This window comes from Calidris pugnax, unplaced genomic scaffold (genome assembly GCF_001431845.1).
Source record: "Calidris pugnax isolate Ruff unplaced genomic scaffold, ASM143184v1 scaffold70, whole genome shotgun sequence".
NCBI classification, from domain to species: domain Eukaryota; kingdom Metazoa; phylum Chordata; class Aves; order Charadriiformes; family Scolopacidae; genus Calidris; species Calidris pugnax.
This window is the reverse complement of record NW_015090862.1, coordinates 10276737-10285016: the sequence shown is the minus strand read 5'-3', so window position 1 is coordinate 10285016 and position 8280 is coordinate 10276737.

Genomic DNA, 8280 nt, shown 5'->3' with positions numbered 1-8280 from the left:
GGCAAGGACGGCCAGCGGCGGATCGCCAAGCGGAGGGTGTAGCGGCTGAGCTAAGCGTTGTGAAGGGGGCTCGGGAGGTTGATGGTGAACTCACGGCACGGCGAGAAATGGCCGGTGGATGCGTGTGCGCCGGGGCTCTCGGAAGCGGTGCGTTTTGGGGGAAGGCGGTCGGTGGGAATGAGGTTCCCTTGATCGGACCGGTGCAGGAGTCTCTGAAAAACCCCTACGAGAAAATTCGGCATCTCTTTCTGCATCAGAATTTAGATGGGTTATTAAGAACGGGGGCATTAGCATTTTAAAAATGTTTTAATTATGAACTCACCTTTTCCATTTAAATGCTGAAAAATTAAGAAAAACTTGGCATATGTTTGAGTTTATCCATCGGCATTTTTTTTCTGGCTTCTAACTTTGTTTGCACACTGACCGTTTAGTGTCGATATTCATGTATAAACAAAGGTGGAACGAGTCTTGTGTGCAAGGCAAACAGAAGTGAAAACCACTGTTCCTAGAAGTTACTGAGGGTTTGAATCCAGGACATCGGCCAGAGGGAACAATCATCCTGTGCTGCTGGGGGAAACACGCAAATGCGTTTCTGGTGTGCCTGGCAAGCTCTTTCTGGTGGAGACCAGAAGGATGAACGCTGCTGTAAAAACACCCGTCTGCAATAATGGGCACAATTCCCATTCCCCGGTGTTGCAGCGGTACAAAGGAGGCTGAGGAAGCAGCACCTGTCCATCAGGAAGAGGCTGAAGAGCTTGGCATACGAGTGCTCTCCGTAAATACTTGAGGAGTTAACACCAGGGAGAGGAAAGAACTCTTTAATTTGAAGGGCAAAGCTGTGAAGAAACTTTAACTAATTTTCAGAAACAGATTTTTATCTATGAGCAGTAAAGGGTCTTCCACTCTTTTGCAATCAGAGTAGTGAATTTAAAAAAAAACACCCAGGAGTCCAGCTGCAAGTTGTTTGACAAGTTTAAGCAATAGGCTAATTGATATCATTGCAAGAAAGGAAACTGCTGACCCAGAACCCATTTATGTCCAATATATTATATACAAACAAATTCTTGAATAGTTATTTCAGGTGAGAAAGGTCTAAAATCTGGCCATGGGTATATGAACGGGTTAAACCATGCTCAACCAAACTATCGGATAAAAACATGATGCAACTCCTGAAAGTAATTTAGTCCACCCAAGTGTCAAAATTGCCATTGGATGAGCCAGGGCTAAATTTACCACCTCCAAATGCCTACCTTTCAATGCACAGCCAGTTTACTTCTCAAGCTTCCAAATGTATAGGCTGCTTATTTGTATGCAGCTGGCACGGTGCAGTCTCAAGATTCATGTCTCAAGCTCCGCTTTGTAGCTCCTGTGTCCGTAAAGGCAAAGGCAATACGGGAAATCCTCCTTACTGCTCTGCCAGCATATTCCTGCACTGGTTTGCACCCAGCTTGTTGATCAAGTCCTGTTTCAGCTTCTGGGTAGAAACTGTCAGGGCACATCGTGTGGTAGGCACATAGGACCTCACCTATACAGAGTCTATTGTGTTGGGATCTATCAACTTCTGATTTAAAAAATAACAAGCATCTGGTAGCAGAAAAGAGCCCTGAAATGGTACATTTGAAGTGTTTGTTCCAAAGGGCATGTTTTTTCCTTTCATTTTTTTCTCTCACCCTGTGAAAGAAGCTCTAGCCAGCCTTCCATCTCCATTGTTCCTCTCTATTTCTCAACAGAGCAGATTGCCCAAGTCCACCCATGGTGGTGTTGAACATGTGGATTCTGGTATGCCACGCTTCCCATATCAGAAATCTTTCTAGTAGCTACAGATCCTTCTAATTCAAACTTTCCTTCTCTGTGCCAAAATATGGTGTCTATTTCAGCCTTTATAAAGAAACTAACACCCCCAGCATTCTTGTTGACTTTATTTATATAGTTGACACCAATTCCAGAGAAAAAGGTAAAACTTGCTCAGTTAGTGAAGCCCAAAAGCACTGTTCAACTTCCCCAACAGCAAATAGTTGAAAATTTGGCTTTCAGTCAGAAATTAAGTCAAACAGCAAACTATCTTACTGATCAAACACCACCCTCAGTTTAGAAGCAGGAGTCCTCAAAAACTAACACATGCATTTCTTGAAAGCTCTAAGTGTTCTTGTGGGGGAGGAAGAGGAAAGAAGATCTTCAACTGTATGTAACACCACCCTCTATTCACAGGTACCAGAACAGCAATATAAAAATGAAGGTAGGAATAGGGTGTCTTTAACTACATAATTACTAATCAAAGTGTTACATGAAAGCGGTGTTGATAAGATGCTGTCACCAGAATAGCTGTAACCTCTCAGCTTCCTGTCACATACTCAATTATATTCATTTCTTGATGTCGCAAAAGCATTTTTTCTTTCTGTTTCCCGAATTTTATAAATGGTAACATCATCATAAGGCATATGGAGGCATCACTAGTAGAATATCATACAACTATTTAACTATTTAGCAATATTAGATGTCAGGATAAGATTGAAAAACACGTATATCCTACATAAACTGCAGTGAAGCTCAGGAAAGCAAAGTGGAGTAATGAAAACAGGAAAATTTAGACTCCTTCCCACACAGAAATTGTCAGAGGATCAAATTTATTGACAACGTGATTCCTAGAGTTCTGATCTTATGTTTCATTAGAAACACAGTCCCTTCAGCAGCACGGTGTCAAAACCAGTGATCCTTCACCAGACTGTAACAGTCCTGTGTCAGAAACCACACCATTTCTGTCTAAATGGTCATTTTGAAGTAGGTAACCCAACTCTGCTCAAATCACAAGTACCAGCTGTATGCCATAGGGCAGATCCCTCACTGGGAATCCCAAGCGCAGCACCAAACCAGCCACACTTATGTGGCCCCTTGGCTAGCAGGGCCCGGCTCACAGGCAGCATGCTCGGGCTGGTCTTTGTCAACTTCTCCATTAGACCATTACTGGATCAATAATCAGCACTTGTAATATGGAAGATGTTTCTCTTCAGTCTCTCTACTGAATGGCAGCAGATCAGTCCCGATGCCAGGACTAAGGCGGCATTTGTAAGTGTGCCAGAAAAAGAACACTGTGGAGGACATAAAAATGCTTATTTATTAATGGTCAGCTTCAAAGTAGGAGACTAACTGGCCATTAGGTCTCTGTGTCCACTTTTAGTCTGGGAAACAGCTCTTATCTTTAATAACTGCCTGTTAAATCCTGACAAATTGTAGGGCTTAACATTACATTGGTTTTATTTTAAATCAAAGAAATGACATTAATCTATACAAATATAGGTAGGTGAACCTTAAGCAAGCACATGAAGATCAATGCAAGGATTAAGAGTCGCTATTTATAGCTCATGGAAGCATTGCTCATGTGTTCACATATGGCTCTGCCAAGCAGCAAGCTCTCCCTGCACGATGATGCCAGCTACAAGATACCATCCTGGTTCAAAACAGCTCGTGTCATTCAGTTTTTATTGAACTAAGCTGACACATTCTTGAGAGTGTACTTCCTCTATCTGCAAGTGAGGTTTTGAGGCAAGAGAAGTCAGTAGCCAATAGTCCAGATAAAGATGGGTTAAAAGGTGAATTAAAAGCTTCATGTTTGGGACTTTTGTTAATTTGTTAATTTGCTGAGGGAGCAGCTTAGACCACACGTAACTGCAACCCTCCAAGAGTTTTAAAGCCAACCTGTTGTATTTCTGAATTTCTTGTTAGTTAAGGACGTGAGACCTAATAAATGATGCTGTATTGTAAATGCCAGACTGCATGGTGCACCACAGGCAATATTATACAGTTCATATGGTATGCACTGAGGGTCAGGAGGCCACCTGCTAATGATCTGCTGAGGATTTGGGGGATTCTCCAGCAGCAAACACAGCACCAAGAATTCTCCAGCACCAGTCACATGCAGGGAGGAATTAGTGATCAGTGTCCATTCCACCTACAAAACTGAGTATCAGTACCTCAAAAATGGAGCTGCTTTTTGTGCTACAGCCTGTCTATTCACCAAGGAATAATCTTAAGAGGGAAAGAGACATGTCAGAGTAAAAATAGTTGTACCATTTGACTTAAACCATAAATGGCAAGAGTGTGGTTTCCCAGTAAGAATCTTGTTAATCATGTGGAAATTGAACTGGTAGCTAAACACCCTGGCAGAAATGGAGGAAATGTGTGCTGTGTCTGGAACGCTGCTGTCCCTCAACACATTTGCCAGAGACTGAAAAGTAAATAGCTTCACAAAATAGTCACTGCTCAATCATAAAGATATGCTGGTAATAACTAATACAAAAATTTCCCCTCCTTTGCTTCTCCAGCTATGCAGTAACAGAACATTTTTAATTATTTTAAAAAGATTGCAAAGTGTAAGATTTTTCATAGAGACAGCCATGTCAGTATTTGAAACTATATGTAAAATAGGTATGTGGTGAGTAGAATCTCCTAAGGCTTAATTAATTGGCTTGGTTTTATAATAACTTTCAGATAAAAGGTGTGAAGAATGTTGCTGTTGCCATTTGTTGTAAATACATAAATGTGCAGAATAAAAAATGGAAGAGCTACCTCCACAACTGGAATAATTAAAAATTTGTATCAGTTGTACACAACTCTTGTCAGGATTTTTACAGAAGTATTTTGATTAGCAGGAATGTTTATTGCAACAGTGTACTGTAAGTGATTATTACAATATATATGTAGAAATTATGAATATTATCACTAAAAATCAGAAAAGTATATCAATATAGTTGAGGGTACAAGATATATAACAACCTTAATACTCCAGGACAACTAACCAGCACAGCTGAAAATGCATAATGAAGTGCTTATATAAAAGAAATACCTGTAGAAATTATAGAAATTATTATGAATTTTAAAATTCTGAGAAAGTTGCATACTTATGTCCAGTTTTAGATTAGAGTTGAATTTATAACAGAGTTGAAAATACCAATTGCTCTTATTTTGGCTTTTTTATCAACATTATGTAGGCACTTTACAAGATATAAGAAAAAACCATAATCCCTGCCCTTCAGTGTTCCTCAGATCTGAGATTCTGTGCATGCATGGGTCCAGTGCTGCAAAAACTGCAAGGTTACATTAGCTGCAGACCCCACAACACAACCGTACAGGTTAATGCCAACCAGAGAGAAGATAACAATAATAATCACAGTAGAAAGCCCAAGGAGATAACTATTGTTATTATTATTTGAAATCATTGTTATTACAAATTTACACATCTGAGTAACTAATGCTTCTGGTAATTCAGTCACAGGAATGGTAATATGCATGTCTGTGATTCACAGCAATGGCACAGATCAGATGTAGGGGATTTTAAGAATCTAATTGAGTATGGAATGGCCCCAACCAGGAAGTTTAATCAGAAACAAATCTGCGACTTACTCTGAATTATTCTTTTCCCTCCTGAAGCAAGAGAATGGATGCTAACTGCTTATGAGAACAATTGCTAATCACTGTAAAAATACGTGCCAGCTCAAAAACTCTGATCATAACAACAAACAGCTCCTTAGAACATACACAAAGCTGAGTTCATGTGGGGAAAAGAAGGAAAGGGAGGAGAATTTAAATAATTTCAGGAACAAATGATTGAAAACAATACGCTTTGTAACCCAAGCCCTTTTGATGGCTCTCAGAGAACTGGCCTCATTTCACTGGTAGGGAAGGCCAGGGCTGCTGGGCAGGCATTCCTGTGTCTCTGGGACATCCCTGGCATCACAAGTATCTCAGAAATCCCTGCAGTTTGACCAGGACATTCTCTGGCTCTTCTTCAGCATATGTAAACCCACTTTGTCCTCCCTCTCCCTGCAGACAGGTAAAGGAATGTCAAAACTTGGAGCGTCCTTCCTTCGTGAATTTCTACAGAAAAAAGGCCCTAGGTCAGCACGAGCTTGCTCAGGCCATTACACAGACCTTGAAAATAAGTTGCTCCAAACTGTAGACACTCCCTGACCTTCTGTTTTGCTGGCTAGGATCAGGACAACCTTCACAGCTATATAATATAATACCATTGAACTTTTGTCTGCAGCCCTTGATTTGTAGCCATTCTGTTACGTGAGATCAAGCAAAACATTGTTCTTGGGCTAATTTGCAGTGCTTATGCTACATAAATATTTTTCTCTATATTAATTCTTGCTGTATTTCTTAGACAAAAACTGGGCATGCTAAAAAAGCAAACAACAAACCGGCATTTCAGTGACATTCACGTGTAGCCCCTTTTGGGAAAAGCATTGTGTATTATTTCTGATCTGGACTGATGAATACAATCCCATGACATCACATTTAAAAATGGCTATGATCTACCTACTGATAATGCCAAAGAAAAACTAGCTGACTTTTTTTAAGAAGGAAGCTGGCACGAAGATTACAAGGTGAAACAAATGTCTGAGGTTGATTGCCTATGTGCAGAAAAACCCAGTTTCAAAAAAAGAAATCTGTTACTTAATATTTTCTTACCTCTCGCTTCTAAAACTGTTTAAATTAGTGCATTTGACTTTCAGTTGATGGGCTTCCAGGTCACATTTCTCCTTTTCTTTGTCTCCTTTCCTGTTTCTTTTTCTTTTTAAGACTTTTGATTCCTTTCATATTATTTTCATTTGTTTCTTTCCCCTCATTTTCTCTCTCAACTTTCTTAGTCCATCTCACAGTCTTTCTCATTTTTTCTATCTTGCATAGCTTTGTCTTCTTATGATTGATTTCTCATCCTTGAAGCTACCTCACATACTCTGCCTGCCCCAGCCACTCTCCTCTTGGTTCTTTGGCATACTTTTCCATCTTCTTTTCCTTAACTCTCTTCCATTCTTGTTAACTTCTTCTAGTGTGTTACTGACAATATGTTCACTTTTCACAGAGTTCTCTATAAGCAGAGTGGTCATGGCTGTTGGCTCTCAGCTGACAGACTAATCTATGAGTGAACACAGAAAAGTAAAAGCAGAAAGAGAGCAGTGAAGGGAACTCTCATTAACACCCAGATCATCCCATGACTGAAAAAAATACACCCAGAAAACTATTTATTTGTGTCCATGGTATCGCTGTTTCACTCATGATTTTTCCATCTCTGTCCTTAAGCTATTGGAGATAATCTGGGCTTCTCCAGCTTTCCCTGCTTTGCCCACCTTGGGACCAGAAAAGCGCAAAGGTGATACCTTCGTTCTTCTAAGTCAGCAGTATGATTTTATTTTTAAATATAGCCTCTGTGCAAAGCTACTTTCTGTTTGGTATACTATGTCTTCTTGTGCCCTTTCCCACTATCATTTACCCTGCTGAAATTGCTTCCATCTTGCTTAAGGTTCTTTAAAACTTGTTCTGCGAAACGGACCACATTTGCTTGGTCTCAATTTTGTCCTAATTATAAACCTAAACGCAGAGCGGTGACATATTCTGTTCCTCTTTTAGCCACACGCTTCCATAAATGCTGACAAGTCAGGGAGCTATGATAAATAGCTTTCAGCTCCATAATTTAAATTGCTGCTGTATTTACAGCAGAACTCCAGTAGATGGCAAAATGATCCACCTTATTTTTCAACTGCCAGTGTCCAATTTGACAGGACTGTGAAAACGCAAATATATTTCCCCCCCCCCTTTTTTTTTTCTCCCTAAGGCCACTGAGATAGTACACAAAAATGTTCCTAATTTGCTTGTCAGAATTTTCCAAACTAATTCACCACCCTACATTCCCTGGTCCAAGGCGGTTAAATTTGATGGCTTGCTGCGTTAGGCACAGAACCCGCCTCTCTGCTACATTCACTATTGCTGTGTCTGCTTTGGTTTTTCTCCTCAGTTTAAAACAAGCAATGTCGAGACACGTTGCAAATGGGTTTCTTCTGTATAAGAAGGTATACGTGCCAACTCATTAACCTTTCAATGTTATTTCAGAACTAGGCGATCAAGCCTTGTTTTGCCCGTTATCATAAGGAATCGGCCATTATAAAAGTGAATTTGTTTTTCACGTGCCTAATCAGAATACCTTAGGCATTCCTACATGTAACGATACAAATTTACATGACTCCCGCAGCGCTCTGCCCTTTGCGCATCTGTGGGGTTTTTATCCCCCTCTCCCCCCCCGCTCTCCGCGGCTCTGGAAAGCGCATTTCCACTGCAGTCACGGCTCTCGGATGCCCTTATAAAACTAACAGGGGACATCGACCCGTAAGGCGGCCTGGAAGATCTGCCCGACTCTCGTCGGGCTGCGCTCCCCCTCAGCCGCCTCCGCTCCCCTCAGCCGCCGGCGCGACCGTTGGCGGAGGGCGGGCAGTCAACGGCCGCGCC